A 17,120-nucleotide genomic window follows, 5' to 3' on the forward strand; every position below is an offset into this window, starting at 1 on the left:
CGATGTATTGAATCGCGACGCAATTTGTGTGTTCCATCGTCATTAACAGGCTCTGAATGTTACAATTAACTGTCAGTTATTCGTCGTATTCGGAAAACTAGACTCACAGGAGAACGCCCATAAGGTGCCCGAGGCAGCAATAGACCCTTGGAGACAGGTCGGCTGTCGGACGATGTATTGAACCTCGACGCAATTTTTGTGTTCCATCGTCATTAAGAGGCTCTGAACGTTACAATTAACTGTCAGTTTTGCGTCGGATTCGAAAATCTAGACTCACAGGAGAACGACCATAAGGTGCCCGAGGCAGCACTAGACCCTTGGAGACAAGTCGGCTGGAGGACGATGTATTGAATGGCGACGCAATTTGTGTGTTCCATCGTCATTAAGAGGCTCTGAACGTTACAATTAACTGTCGGTTTTGTGCCGGATTCGAAAAACTACACTCCTAGGAGAACGACCAAAAGGTGCCGGGGGCAGCAATAGTACCTTGCAGACAAGTCGGCTGGAGGGCGATGTATTGAATTGCGACGCAATTTGTGTGTTCCTTCGTCATTAAGAGGCTCTGAACGTTACAATTAACTGTCAGTTATGCGTCGTATTCGGAAAACTAGACTCACAGGAGAACGACCATAAGGTGCCCGAGGCAGCAATAGATCCTTGGAGACAAGTCGGCTGGAGGACGATGTATTGAATCGCGAAGCAATTTGTGTGTTCCATCGTCATTAACAGGCTCTGAACGTTACAATTAACTGTCGGTTTTGCGTCGGATTCGAAAATCTAGACTCACAGGAGAACGACCATAAGGTGCCCGAGGCAGCACTAGACCCTTGGAGACAAGTCGGCTGGAGGACGATGTATTGAATCGCGACGCAATTTGTGTGTTCCATCGTCATTAAGAGGCTCTGAACGTTACAATTAACTGTCAGTTTTGCGCCGGATTCGAAAAACTACACTCCTAGGAGAACGACCAAAAGGTGCCCGGGGCAGCAATAGTACCTCGGTGACGAGTCGGCTGGAGGACGATGTATTGAATCGTGACGCAATTTGTGTGTTCCATCGTCATTAACAGGCTCTGAACGTTACAATTAACTGTCAGTTATGCGTCGTATTCGGAAAACTAGACTCACAGCAGAACGACCAAAAGGTGCCCGAGGCAGCAATAGACCCTTGGAGACAGGTCGGCTGTCGGACGATGTATTGAATCTCGACGCAATTTGTGTGTTCCATCGTCATTAAGAGGCTCCAAACGTTACAATTAACTGTCAGTTTTGCGTCGGATTCTAAAAACTAGACTCACAGGAGAACGTCGATAAGGTGCCCGAGGCAGCTGTAGACCCTTGGAGACAAGTCGGCTGGAGGACGATGTATTGAATCGCGACGCAATTTGTGTGTTCCATCGTCATTAAGAGGCTCTGAACGTTAGAATTAACAGTCAGTTTTGCGTCGGATTCGAAAATCTTGACTCACAGGAGAACGACCATAAGGTGCCCGAGCCAGCACTAGACCCTTGGAGACAAGCTGGCTGGAGGACGGTGTATTGAATCGCGACGCAATTTGTGTGTTCCATCGTCATTAACAGGCTCTGAACGTTACAATTAACTGCCAGTTTTGCGTCGGATTCGGAAAACTAGACTCACAGGAGAACGACCATAAGGTGCCCGAGGCAGCAATAGACCCTTGGAGACAAGTCGGCTGGAGGACGATGTATTGAATCGCGACGCAATTTGTGTGTTCCATCGTCATTAAGAGGCTCTGAACGTTACAATTAACTGTCAGTTTTGCGTCGGATTCGAAAATCTAGACTCACAGGAGAAGGAGAAGGTGCCCGAGGCAGCACTAGACCCTTGGAGACAAGTCGGCTGTCGGACGATGTATTGAATCGCGACGCAATTTGTGTGTTCCATCGTCATTAAGAGGCTCTGAACCTTAAAATTAACTGTCAGTTTTGCGTCGGATTCGAGTATCTAGACTCACAGAAGAACGACCATAAGGTGCCCGAGGCAGCACTAGACCCTTGGAGACAAGTCGGCTGGAGGACGATGTATTGAATCGCGACGCAATTTGTGTGTTCCATCGTCATTAAGAGGCTCTGAACGTTACAATTAACTGTCATTTTTGCGCCGGATTCGAAAAACTACACTCCTAGGAGAACGACCAAAAGGTGCCGGGGGCAGCAATAGTACCTCGCAGACAAGTCGGCTGGAGGGCGATGTATTGAATCGCGACGCAATTTGTGTGTTCCATCGACATTAACAGGCTCTGAACGTTACAATTAACTGTCAGTTATGCGTCGTATTCGGAAAACTACACTCACAGGAGAACGACCATAAGGTGCCCGAGGCAGCAATAGACCCTTGGAGACAAGTCGGCTGGAGGACGATGTATTGAATCGCGACGCAATTTGTGTGTTCCATCGTCATTAACAGGCTCTGAACGTTACAATTACCTGTCAGTTTTGCGCCGGATTCGAAAAACTACACTCACAGGAGAACGACCATAAGGTGCCCGAGGCAGCAATAGACCCTTGGAGACAAGTCGGCTGGAGGACGATGTATTGAATCGCGACGCAATTTGTGTGTTCCATCGTCATTAAGAGGCTCTGAACGTTACAAGTAACTGTCAGTTTTGCTTCGGATTCGAAAATCTAGACTCACAGGAGAACGACCATAAGGTGCCCGAGGCAGCACTAGACCCTTGGAGACAAGTCGGCTGGAGGACGATGTATTGAATCGCGACGCAATTTGTGTGTTCCATCGTCATTAAGAGGCTCTGAACGTTACAATTAACTGTCAGTTTTGCGCCGGATTCGAAAAACTACACTGCTAGGAGAACCACCAAAAGGTGCCGGGGGCAGCAATAGTACCTCGCAGACAAGTCGGCTGGAGGGCGATGTATTGAATCGCGACGCAATTTGTGTGTTCCATCGACATTAACAGGCTCTGAACGTTACAAGTAACTGTCAGTTATGCGTCGTATTCGGAAAACTACACTCACAGGAGAACGACCATAAGGTGCCCGAGGCAGCAATAGACCCTTGGAGACAAGTCGGCTGGAGGACGATGTATTGAATCGCGACGCAATTTGTGTGTTCCATCGTCAAAAACAGCCTCTGAACGTTACAATTAACTGTCGGTTTTGCGTCGGATTCGAAAAACTAGACTCACAGGAGAACGACCATAAGGTGCCCGAGGCAGCACTAGACCCTTGGAGACAAGTCGGCTGGAGGACGATGTATTGAATCGCGACGCAATTTGTGTGTTCCATCGTCATTAAGAGGCTCTGCACGTTACAATTAACTGTTAGTTTTGCGCCGGATTCGAAAAACTACACTCCTAGGAGAACGACCAAAAGGTGCCCGGGGCAGCAATAGTACCTCGGTGACAAGTCGGCTGGAGGACGATGTATTGAATCGCGACGCAATTTGTGTGTTCCATCGTCATTAACAGGCTCTGAATGTTACAATTAACTGTCAGTTATGCGTCGTATTCGGAAAACTAGACTCACAGGAGAACGTCCATAAGGTGCCCGAGGCAGAAATAGACCCTTGGAGACAGGTCGGCTGTCGGACGATGTATTGAATCTCGACGCAATTTGTATGTCCCATCGTCATTAAGAGGCTCTGAACGATACAATTAACTGTCAGTTTTGCGTCGGATTCGAAAAACTAGACTCACAGGAGAACGACCATAAGGTGCCGGAGGCAGCAATAGACCCTTGGAGACAAGTCGGCTGGAGGTCGATGTATTGAATCGCGACGCAATTTGTGTGTTCCATCGTCATTACGAGGCTCAAAACGTTACAATTAACTGTCAGTTTTGCGTCGGATTCGAAAATCTAGACTCACAGGAGAACGACGATAAGGTGCCCGAGGCAGCACTAGACCCTTGGAGACAAGTCGGCTGTCGGACGATGTATTGAATCGCGACGCAATTTGTGTGTTCCATCATTAAGAGGCTCTGAACGTTACAATTAACTGTCTGTTTTGCGCCGTATTCGAAAAACTACACTCCTAGGAGAACGTCCAAAAGGTGCCGGGGGCAGCAATAGTACCTCGCAGACAAGTCGGCTGGAGGGCGATGTATTGAATCGCGACGCAATTTGTGTGTTCCATCGTCATTAACAGGCTCTGAACGTTACAATTAACTGTCAGTTTTGCGTCGTATTCGGAAAACTAGACTCACAGGAGAACGACCATAAGGTGCCCGAGGCAGCAATAGACCCTTGGAGACAAGTCGGCTGGAGGACGATGTATTGAATCGCGACGCAATTTGTGTGTTCCATCGTCATTAAGAGGCTCTGAACGTTACAATTAACTGTCGGTATTGCGTCGGATTCGAAAAACTAGACTCACAGGAGAACGACCATAAGGTGCCCGAGGCAGCACTAGACCCTTGGAGACAAGTCGGCTGGAGGACGATGTATTGAATCGCGACGCAATTTGTGTGTTCCATCGTCATTAAGAGGCTCTGAACGTTACAATTAACTGTCAGTTTTGCGCCGGATTCGAAAAACTACACTCACAGGAGAACGACCATAAGGTGCCCGAGGCAGCACTAGACCCTTGGAGACAAGTCGGCTGGAGGGCGATGTATTGAATCGCAACGCAATTTGTGTGTTCCATCGTCATTAACAGGCTCTGAACGTTACTATTAACTGTCAGTTATGCGTCGTATTCGGAAAACTAGACTCACAGGAGAACGACCATAAGGTGCCCGAGGCAGCAATAGACCCTTGGAGACAAGTCGGCTGGAGGACGATGTATTGAATCGCGACGCAATTTGTGTGTTCCATCGTCATTAAGAGGCTCTGAACGTTACAATTAACTGTCAGTTTTGCGCCGGATTCGAAAAACTACACTGCTGGAGAACCACCAAAAGGTGCCGGGGGCAGCAATAGTACCTCGCAGACAAGTCGGCTGGAGGGCGATGTATTGAATCGCGACGCAATTTGTGTGTTCCATCGACATTAACAGGCTCTGAACGTTACAATTAACTGTCGGTTATGCGTCGTATTCGGAAAACTACACTCACAGGAGAACGACCATAAGGTGCCCGAGGCAGCAATAGACCCTTGGAGACAAGTCGGCTGGAGGACGATGTATTGAATCGCGACGCAATTTGTGTGTTCCATCGTCATTAACAGCCTCTGAAAGTTACAATTAACTGTCGGTTTTGCGTCGGATTCGAAAAACTAGACTCACAGGAGAACGACCATAAGGTGCCCGAGGCAGCACTAGACCCTTGGAGACAGGTCGGCTGGAGGACGATGTATTGAATCGCGACGCAATTTGTGTGTTCCATCGTCATTAAGAGGCTCTGCACGTTACAATTAACTGTCAGTTTTGCGCCGGATTCGAAAAACTACACTCCTAGGAGAACGGCCAAAAGGTGCCGGAGGCAGCAATAGTACCTCGCAGACAAGTCGGCTGGAGGGCGATGTATTGAATCGCGACGCAATTTGTGTGTTCCATCGACATTAACAGGCTCTGAACGTTACAATTAACTGTCAGTTATGCGTCGTATTCGGAAAACTAGACTCACAGGAGAACGACCATAAGGTGCCCGAGGCAGCAATAGACCCTTGGAGACAAGTCGGCTGTCGGACGATGTATTGAATCGCGACGCAATTTGTGTGTTCCATCGTCATTAACAGGCTCTGAACGTTACAATTAACTGTCGGTTTTGCGTCGGATTCGAAAAACTAGACTCACAGGAGAACGACCATAAGGTGCCCGAGGCAGCACTAGACCCTTGGAGACAAGTCGGCTGGAGGACGATGTATTGAATCGCGACGCAATTTGTGTGTTCCATCGTCATTAAGAGGCTCTGCACGTTACAATTAACTGTCAGTTTTGCGCCGGATTCGAAATCTACGTTGGACGATGTATTGAATCTCGACGCAATTTGTGTGTCCCATCGTCATTAAGAGGCTCTGAACGTTACAATTAACTGCCAGTTTTGCGTCGGATTCGAGAATCTAGACTCACAGGAGAACGACCATAAGGTGCCCGAGGCAGCACTAGACCCTTGGAGACAAGTCGGCTGGAGGACGATGTATTGAATCGCGACGCAATTTGTGTGTTCCATCGTCATTAAGAGGCTCTGAACGTTACAATTAACTGTCAGTTTTGCGTCGGATTCGAAAAACTAGACTCACAGGAGAACGACCATAAGGTGCCCGAGGCAGCAATAGACCCTTGGAGACAAGTCGGCTGGAGGACGATGTATTGAATGGCGACGCAATTTGTGTGTTCCATCGTCATTAAGAGGCTCTGAACGTTACAATTAACTGTCAGTATTGCGTCGGATTCGAAACTCTAGACTCACAGGAGAACGACGATAAGGTGCCCGAGGCAGCACTAGACCCTTGGAGACAAGTCGGCTGTCGGACGATGTATTGAATCGCGACGCAATTTGTGTGTTCCATCGTCATTAAGAGGCTCTGAACGTTACAATTAACTGTCAGTTTTGCGCCGTAATCGAAAAACTACACTCCTAGGAGAACGACCAAAAGGTGCCGGGGGCAGCAATAGTACCTCGCAGACAAGTCGGCTGGAGGGCGATGTATTGAATCGCGACGCAATTTGTGTGTTCCATCGTCATTAACAGGCTCTGAACGTTACAATTAACTGTCAGTTATGCGTCGTATTCGGAAAACTAGACTCACAGGAGAACGACCATAAGGTGCCCGAGGCAGCAATAGACCCTTGGAGACAAGTCGGCTGGAGGACGATGTATTGAATCGCGACGCAATTTGTGTGTTCCATCGTCATTAAGAGGCTCTGAACGTTACAATTAACTGTCGGTTTTGCGTCGGATTCGAAAAACTAGACTCACAGGAGAACGACCATAAGGTGCCCGAGGCAGCACTAGACCCTTGGAGACAAGTCGGCTGGAGGACGATGTATTGAATCGCGACGCAATTTGTGTGTTCCATCGTAATTAAGAGGCTCTGAACGTTACAATTAACTGTCAGTTTTGCGCCGGATTCGAAAAACTACACTCACAGGAGAACGACCATAAGGTGCCCGAGGCAGCACTAGACCCTTGGAGACAAGTCGGCTGGAGGGCGATGTATTGAATCGCAACGCAATTTGTGTGTTCCATCGTCATTAACAGGCTCTGAACGTTACAATTAACTGTCAGTTATGCGTCGTATTCGGAAAACTAGACTCACAGGAGAACGACCATAAGGTGCCCGAGGCAGCAATTGACCCTTGGAGACAAGTCGGCTGGAGGACGATGTATTGAATCGCGACGCAATTTGTGTGTTCCATCGTCATTAAGAGGCTCTGAACGTTACAATTAACTGTCGGTTTTGCGTCGGATTCGAAAAACTAGACTCACAGGACAACGACCATAAGGTGCCCGTGGCAGCACTAGACCCTTGGAGACAAGTCGGCTGGAGGACGATGTATTGAATCGCGACGCAATTTGTGTGTTCCATCGTCATTAAGAGGCTCTGAACGTTACAATTAACTGTCAGTTTTGCGCCGGATTCGAAAAACTACACTCCTAGGAGAACGACCAATAGGTGCCCGGGGCAGCAATAGTACCTCGGTGACAAGTCGGCTGGAGGACGATGTATTGAATCGCGACGCAATTTGTGTGTTCCATCGTCATTAACAGGCTCTGAATGTTACAATTAACTGTCAGTTATGCGTCGTATTCGGAAAACTAGACTCACAGGAGAACGTCCATAAGGTGCCCGAGGCAGCAATAGACCCTTGGAGACAGGTCGGCTCTCGGACGATGTATTGAATCTCGACGCAATTTGTGTGTCCCATCGTCATTAAGAGGCTCTGAACGTTACAATTAACTGTCAGTTTTGCGTCGGATTCGAAAATCTAGACTCACAGGAGAACGACCATAAGGTGCCCGAGGCAGCACTAGACCCTTGGAGACAAGTCGGCTGGAGGACGATGTATTGAATCGCGACGCAATTTGTGTGTTCCATCGTCATTAAGAGGCTCTGAACGTTACAATTAACTGTCAGTTTTGCGTCGGATTCGAAAAACTAGACTCACAGGAGAACGACCATAAGGTGCCCGAGGCAGCAATAGACCCTTGGAGACAAGTCGGCTGGAGGACGATGTATTGAATGGCGACGCAATTTGTGTGTTCCATCGTCATTAAGAGGCTCTGAACGTTACAATTAACTGTCAGTTTTGCGTCGGATTCGAAAATCTAGACTCACAGGAGAACGACCATAAGGTGCCCGAGGCAGCACTAGACCCTTGGAGACAAGTCGGCTGGAGGACGATGTATTGAATGGCGACGCAATTTGTGTGTTCCATCGTCATTAAGGGGCTCTGAACGTTACAATTAACTGTCGGTTTTGTGCCGGATTCGAAAAACTACACTCCTAGGAGAACGACCAAAAGGTGCCGGGGGCAGCAATAGTACCTCGCAGACAAGTCGGCTGGAGGGCGATGTATTGAATCGCGACGCAATTTGTGTGTTCCATCGTCATTAAGAGGCTCTGAACGTTACAATTAACTGTCAGTTATGCGTCGTATTCGGAAAACTAGACTCACAGGAGAACGACCATAAGGTGCCCGAGGCAGCAATAGATCCTTGGAGACAAGTCGGCTGGAGGACGATGTATTGAATCGCGACGCAATTTGTGTGTTCCATCGTCATTAACAGGCTCTGAACGTTACAATTAACTGTCGGTTTTGCGTCGGATTCGAAAATCTAGACTCACAGGAGAACGACCATAAGGTGCCCGAGGCAGCACTAGACCCTTGGAGACAAGTCGGCTGGAGGACGATGTATTGAATCGCGACGCAATTTGTGTGTTCCATCGTCATTAAGAGGCTCTGCACGTTACAATTAACTGACAGTTTTGCGCCGGATTCGAAAAACTACACTCCTAGGAGAACGACCAAAAGGTGCCCGGGGCAGCAATAGTACCTCGGTGACAAGTCGGCTGGAGGACGATGTATTGAATCGTGACGCAATTTGTGTGTTCCATCGTCATTAACAGGCTCTGAACGTTACAATTAACTGTCAGTTATGCGTCGTATTCGGAAAACTAGACTCAGCAGAACGACCAAAAGGTGCCCGAGGCAGCACTAGACCCTTGGAGACAAGTCGGCTGGAGGACGATGTATTGAATCGCGACGCAATTTGTGTGTTCCATCGTCATTAAGAGGCTCTGAACGTTACAATTAACTGTCAGTTTTGCGTCGGATTCGAAAAACTAGACTCACAGGAGAACGACCATAAGGTGCCCGAGGCAGCAATAGACCCTTGGAGACAAGTCGGCTGGAGGACGATGTATTGAATGGCGACGCAATTTGTGTGTTCCATCGTCATTAAGAGGCTCTGAACGTTACAATTAACTGTCAGTTTTGCGTCGGATTCGAAAATCTAGACTCACAGGAGAACGACCATAAGGTGCCCGAGGCAGCACTAGACCCTTGGAGACAAGTCGGCTGGAGGACGATGTATTGAATGGCGACGCAATTTGTGTGTTCCATCGTCATTAAGAGGCTCTGAACGTTACAATTAACTGTCGGTTTTGTGCCGGATTCGAAAAACTACACTCCTAGGAGAACGACCAAAAGGTGCCGGGGGCAGCAATAGTACCTCGCAGACAAGTCGGCTGGAGGGCGATGTATTGAATCGCGACGCAGTTTGTGTGTTCCATCGTCATTAAGAGGCTCTGAACGTTACAATTAACTGTCAGTTATGCGTCGTATTCGGAAAACTAGACTCACAGGAGAACGACCATAAGGTGCCCGAGGCAGCAATAGATCCTTGGAGACAAGTCGGCTGGAGGACGATGTATTGAATCGCGACGCAATTTGTGTGTTCCATCGTCATTAACAGGCTCTGAACGTTACAATTAACTGTCGGTTTTGCGTCGGATTCGAAAATCTAGACTCACAGGAGAACGACCATAAGGTGCCCGAGGCAGCACTAGACCCTTGGAGACAAGTCGGCTGGAGGACGATGTATTGAATCGCGACGCAATTTGTGTGTTCCATCGTCATTAAGAGGCTCTGCACGTTACAATTAACTGTCAGTTTTGCGCCGGATTCGAAAAACTACACTCCTAGGAGAACGACCAAAAGGTGCCCGGGGCAGCAATAGTACCTCGGTGACAAGTCGGCTGGAGGACGATGTATTGAATCGTGACGCAATTTGTGTGTTCCATCGTCATTAACAGGCTCTGAACGTTACAATTAACTGTCAGTTATGCGTCGTATTCGGAAAACTAGACTCACAGCAGAACGACCAAAAGGTGCCCGAGGCAGCAATAGACCCATGGAGACAGGTCGGCTGTCGGACGATGTATTGAATCTCGACGCAATTTGTGTGTTCCATCGTCATTAAGAGGCTCCAAACGTTACAATTAACTGTCAGTTTTGCGTCGGATTCGAAAAACTAGACTCACAGGAGAACGTCGATAAGGTGCCCGAGGCAGCTATAGACCCTTGGAGACAAGTCGGCTGGATTACGATGTATTGAATCGCGACGCAATTTGTGTGTTCCATCGTCATTAAGAGGCTCTGAACGTTAGAATTAACAGTCAGTTTTGCGTCGGATTCGAAAATCTAGACTCACAGGAGAACGACCATAAGGTGCCCGAGCCAGCACTAGACCCTTGGAGACAAGCTGGCTGGAGGACGGTGTATTGAATCGCGACGCAATTTGTGTGTTCCATCGTCATTAAGAGGCTCTGAACGTTACAATTAACTGCCAGTTTTGCGTCGGATTCGAAAAACTAGACTCACAGGAGAACGACCATAAGGTGCCCGAGGCAGCAATAGACCCTTGGTGACAAGTCGGCTGGAGGACGATGTATTGAATCGCGACGCAATTTGTGTGTTCCATCGTCATTAAGAGGCTCTGAACGTTACAATTAACTGTCAGTTTTGCGTCGGATTCGAAAATCTAGACTCACTGGAGAACGACCATAAGGTGCCCGAGGCAGCACTAGACCCTTGGAGACAAGTCGGCTGTCGGACGATGTATTGATTCGCGACGCAATTTGTGTGTTCCATCGTCATTAAGAGGCTCTGAACCTTAAAATTAACTGTCAGTTTTGCGTCGGATTCGAGTATCTAGACTCACAGAAGAACGACCATAAGGTGCCCGAGGCAGCACTAGACCCTTGGAGACAAGTCGGCTGGAGGACGATGTATTGAATCGCGACGCAATTTGTGTGTTCCATCGTCATTAAGAGGCTCTGAACGTTACAATTAACTGTCAGTTTTGCGCCGAATTCGAAAAACTACACTCCTAGGAGAACGACCAAAAGGTGCCGGGGGCAGCAATAGTACCTCGCAGACAAGTCGGCTGGAGGGCGATGTATTGAATCGCGACGCAATTTGTGTGTTCCATCGACATTAACAGGCTCTGAACGTTACAATTAACTGTCAGTTATGCGTCGTATTCGGAAAACTAGACTCACAGGAGAGCGACCATAAGGTGCCCGAGGCAGCAATAGACCCTTGGAGACAAGTCGGCTGGAGGACGATGTATTGAATCGCGACGCAATTTGTGTGTTCCATCGTCATTAACAGGCTCTGAACGTTACAATTAACTGTCAGTTTTGCGTCGGATTCGAAAATCTAGACTCACAGGAGAACGACCATAAGGTGCCCGAGGCAGCACTAGACCCTTGGAGACAAGTCGGCTGGAGGACGATGTATTGAATCGCGACGCAATTTGTGTGTTCCATCGTCATTAAGAGGCTCTGAACGTTACAATTAACTGTTAGTTTTGCGTCGGATTCGAAAAACTAGACTCACAGGAGAACGACCATAAGGTGCCCGAGGCAGCAATAGACCCTTGGAGACAAGTCGGCTGGAGGACGATGTATTGAATGGCGACGCAATTTGTGTGTTCCATCGTCATTAAGAGGCTCTGAACGTTACAAGTAACTGTCAGTTTTGCGTCGGATTCGGAAATCTAGACTCACAGGAGAACGACCATAAGGTGCCCGAGGCAGCACTAGACCCTTGGAGACAAGTCGGCTGGAGGACGATGTATTGAATCGCGACGCAATTTGTGTGTTCCATCGTCATTAAGAGGCTCTGAACGTTACAATTAACTGTCAGTTTTGCGCCGGATTCGAAAAACTACACTGCTAGGAGAACCACCAAAAGGTGCCGGGGGCAGCAATAGTACCTCGCAGACAAGTCGGCTGGAGGGCGATGTATTGAATCGCGACGCAATTTGTGTGTTCCATCGACATTAACAGGCTCTGAACGTTACAATTAACTGTCAGTTATGCGTCGTATTCGGAAAACTACACTCACAGGAGAACGACCATAAGGTGCCCGAGGCAGCAATAGACCCTTGGAGACAAGTCGGCTGGAGGACGATGTATTGAATCGCGACGCAATTTGTGTGTTCCATCGTCATTAACAGCCTCTGAACGTTACAATTAACTGTCGGTTTTGCGTCGGATTCGAAAAACTAGACTCACAGGAGAACGACCATAAGGTGCCCGAGGCAGCACTAGACCCTTGGAGACAAGTCGGCTGGAGGACGATGTATTGAATCGCGACGCAATTTGTGTGTTCCATCGTCATTAAGAGGCTCTGCACGTTACTATTAACTGTCAGTTTTGCGCCGGATTCGAAAAACTACACTCCTAGGAGAACGACCAAAAGGTGCCCGGGGCAGCAATAGTACCTCGGTGACAAGTCGGCTGGAGGACGATGTATTGAATCGCGACGCAATTTGTGTGTTCCATCGTCATTAACAGGCTCTGAATGTTACAATTAACTGTCAGTTATGCGTCGTATTCGGAAAACTAGACTCACAGGAGAACGTCCATAAGGTGCCCGAGGCAGCAATAGACCCTTGGAGACAGGTCGGCTGTCGGACGATGTATTGAATCTCGACGCAATTTGTGTGTCCCATCGTCATTAAGAGGCTCTGAACGATACAATTAACTGTCAGTTTTGCGTCGGATTCGAAAATCTAGACTCACAGGAGAACGACCATAAGGTGCCCGAGGCAGCTATAGACCCTTGGAGACAAGTCGGCTGGATTACGATGTATTGAATCGCGACGCAATTTGTGTGTTCCATCGTCATTAAGAGGCTCTGAACGTTAGAATTAACAGTCAGTTTTGCGTCGGATTCGATAATCTAGACTCACAGGAGAACGACCATAAGGTGCCCGAGCCAGCACTAGACCCTTGGAGACAAGCTGGCTGGAGGACGGTGTATTGAATCGCGACGCAATTTGTGTGTTCCATCGTCATTAAGAGGCTCTGAACGTTACAATTAACTGCCAGTTTTGCGTCGGATTCGAAAAACTAGACTCACAGGAGAACGACCATAGGGTGCCCGAGGCAGCAATAGACCCTTGGTGACAAGTCGGCTGGAGGACGATGTATTGAATCGCGACGCAATTTGTGTGTTCCATCGTCATTAAGAGGCTCTGAACCTTAAAATTAACTGTCAGTTTTGCGTCGGATTCGAGTATCTAGACTCACAGAAGAACGACCATAAGGTGCCCGAGGCAGCACTAGACCCTTGGAGACAAGTCGGCTGGAGGACGATGTATTGAATCGCGACGCAATTTGTGTGTTCCATCGTCATTAAGAGGCTCTGAACGTTACAATTAACTGTCAGTTTTGCGCCGAATTCGAAAAACTACACTCCTAGGAGAACGACCAAAAGGTGCCGGGGGCAGCAATAGTACCTCGCAGACAAGTCGGCTGGAGGGCGATGTATTGAATCGCGACGCAATTTGTGTGTTCCATCGACATTAACAGGCTCTGAACGTTACAATTAACTGTCAGTTATGCGTCGTATTCGGAAAACTAGACTCACAGGAGAGCGACCATAAGGTGCCCGAGGCAGCAATAGACCCTTGGAGACAAGTCGGCTGGAGGACGATGTATTGAATCGCGACGCAATTTGTGTGTTCCATCGTCATTAACAGGCTCTGAACGTTACAATTAACTGTCAGTTTTGCGTCGGATTCGAAAATCTAGACTCACAGGAGAACGACCATAAGGTGCCCGAGGCAGCACTAGACCCTTGGAGACAAGTCGGCTGGAGGACGATGTATTGAATCGCGACGCAATTTGTGTGTTCCATCGTCATTAAGAGGCTCTGAACGTTACAATTAACTGTCAGTTTTGCGTCGGATTCGAAAAACTAGACTCACAGGAGAACGACCATAAGGTGCCCGAGGCAGCAATAGACCCTTGGAGACAAGTCGGCTGGAGGACGATGTATTGAATGGCGACGCAATTTGTGTGTTCCATCGTCATTAAGAGGCTCTGAACGTTACAAGTAACTGTCAGTTTTGCGTCGGATTCGGAAATCTAGACTCACAGGAGAACGACCATAAGGTGCCCGAGGCAGCACTAGACCCTTGGAGACAAGTCGGCTGGAGGACGATGTATTGAATCGCGACGCAATTTGTGTGTTCCATCGTCATTAAGAGGCTCTGAACGTTACAATTAACTGTCAGTTTTGCGCCGGATTCGAAAAACTACACTGCTAGGAGAACCACCAAAAGGTGCCGGGGGCAGCAATGGTACCTCGCAGACAAGTCGGCTGGAGGGCGATGTATTGAATCGCGACGCAATTTGTGTGTTCCATCGACATTAACAGGCTCTGAACGTTACAATTAACTGTCAGTTATGCGTCGTATTCGGAAAACTACACTCACAGGAGAACGACCATAAGGTGCCCGAGGCAGCAATAGACCCTTGGAGACAAGTCGGCTGGAGGACGATGTATTGAATCGCGACGCAATTTGTGTGTTCCATCGTCATTAACAGCCTCTGAACGTTACAATTAACTGTCGGTTTTGCGTCGGATTCGAAAAACTAGACTCACAGGAGAACGACCATAAGGTGCCCGAGGCAGCACTAGACCCTTGGAGACAAGTCGGCTGGAGGACGATGTATTGAATCGCGACGCAATTTGTGTGTTCCATCGTCATTAAGAGGCTCTGCACGTTACTATTAACTGTCAGTTTTGCGCCGGATTCGAAAAACTACACTCCTAGGAGAACGACCAAAAGGTGCCCGGGGCAGCAATAGTACCTCGGTGACAAGTCGGCTGGAGGACGATGTATTGAATCGCGACGCAATTTGTGTGTTCCATCGTCATTAACAGGCTCTGAATGTTACAATTAACTGTCAGTTATGCGTCGTATTCGGAAAACTAGACTCACAGGAGAACGTCCATAAGGTGCCCGAGGCAGCAATAGACCCTTGGAGACAGGTCGGCTGTCGGACGATGTATTGAATCTCGACGCAATTTGTGTGTCCCATCGTCATTAAGAGGCTCTGAACGATACAATTAACTGTCAGTTTTGCGTCGGATTCGAAAATCTAGACTCACAGGAGAACGACCATAAGGTGCCCGAGGCAGCACTAGACCCTTGGAGACAAGTCGGCTGGAGGACGATGTATTGAATCGCGACGCAATTTGTGTGTTCCATCGTCATTAAGAGGCTCTGAACGTTACAATTAACTGTCAGTTTTGCGTCGGATTCGATAATGTAGACTCACAGCAGAACGACCATAAGGTGCCCGAGGCAGACAAGTCGGCTGTCGGACGATGTATTGAATCGCGACGCAATTTGTGTGTTCCATCGTCATTAACAGCCTCTGAACGTTACAATTAACTGTCGGTTTTGCGTCGGATTCAAAAATCTAGACTCACAGGAGAACGACCATAAGGTGCCAGAGGCAGCACTAGACCCTTGGAGACAAGTCGGCTGGAGGACGATGTATTGAATCGCGACGCAATTTGTGTGTTCCATCGTCATTAAGAGGCTCTGCACGTTACTATTAACTGTCAGTTTTGCGCCGGATTCGAAAAACTACACTCCTAGGAGAACGACCAAAAGGTGCCCGGGGCAGCAATAGTACCTCGGTGACAAGTCGGCTGGAGGACGATGTATTGAATCGCGACGCAATTTGTGTGTTCCATCGTCATTAACAGGCTCTGAATGTTACAATTAACTGTCAGTTATGCGTCGTATTCGGAAAACTAGACTCACAGGAGAACGTCCATAAGGTGCCCTAGGCAGCAATAGACCCTTGGAGACAGGTCGGCTGTCGGACGATGTATTGAATCTCGACGCAATTTGTGTGTCCCATCGTCATTAAGAGGCTCTGAACGATACAATTAACTGTCAGTTTTGCGTCGGATTCGAAAATCTTGACTCACAGGAGAACGACCATAAGGTGCCCGAGGCAGCACTAGACCCTTGGAGACAAGTCGGCTGGAGGACGATGTATTGAATCGCGACGCAATTTGTGTGTTCCATCGTCATTAAGAGGCTCTGAACGTTACAATTAACTGTCAGTTTTGCGTCGGATTCGATAATCTAGACTCACAGGAGAACGACCATAAGGTGCCCGAGGCAGACAAGTCGGCTGTCGGACGATGTATTGAATCTCGACGCAATTTGTGTGTCCCATCGTCATTAAGAGGCTCTGAACGTTACAATTAACTGTCAGTTTTGCGTCGGATTCGAAAATCTAGCCTCACAGGAGAACGACCATAAGGTGCCCGAGGCAGCACTAGACCCTTGGAGACAAGTCGGCTGGAGGACGATGTATTGAATCGCGACGCAATTTGTGTGTTCCATCGTCATTAAGAGGCTCTGAACCTTAAAATTAACTGTCAGTTTTGCGTCGGATTCGAGTATCTAGACTCACAGAAAAACGACCATAAGGTGCCCGAGGCAGCACTAGACCCTTGGAGACAAGTCGGCTGGAGGACGATGTATTGAATGGCGACGCAATTTGTGTGTTCCATCGTCATTAAGAGGCTCTGAACGTTACAATTGTCAGTTTTGCGCCGGATTCGAAAAACTACACTCCTAGGAGAACGGCCAAAAGGTGCCGGGGGCAGCAATAGTACCTCGCAGACAAGTTGGCTGGAGGGCGATGTATTGAATCGCGACGCAATTTGTGTGTTCCATCGACATTAACAGGCTCTGAACGTTACAATTAACTGTCAGTTATGCGTCGTATTCGGAAAACTAGACTCACAGGAGAACGACCAAAAGGTGCCCTGGGCAGCAATAGTACCTCGGTGACAAGTCGGCTGGAGGACGATGTATTGAATGACGACGCAATTTGTGTGTTCCATCGTCATTAAGAGGCTCTGAACG

This window comes from Schistocerca nitens, chromosome 11, assembly GCF_023898315.1.
Source record: "Schistocerca nitens isolate TAMUIC-IGC-003100 chromosome 11, iqSchNite1.1, whole genome shotgun sequence".
Lineage (NCBI taxonomy): Eukaryota > Metazoa > Arthropoda > Insecta > Orthoptera > Acrididae > Schistocerca > Schistocerca nitens.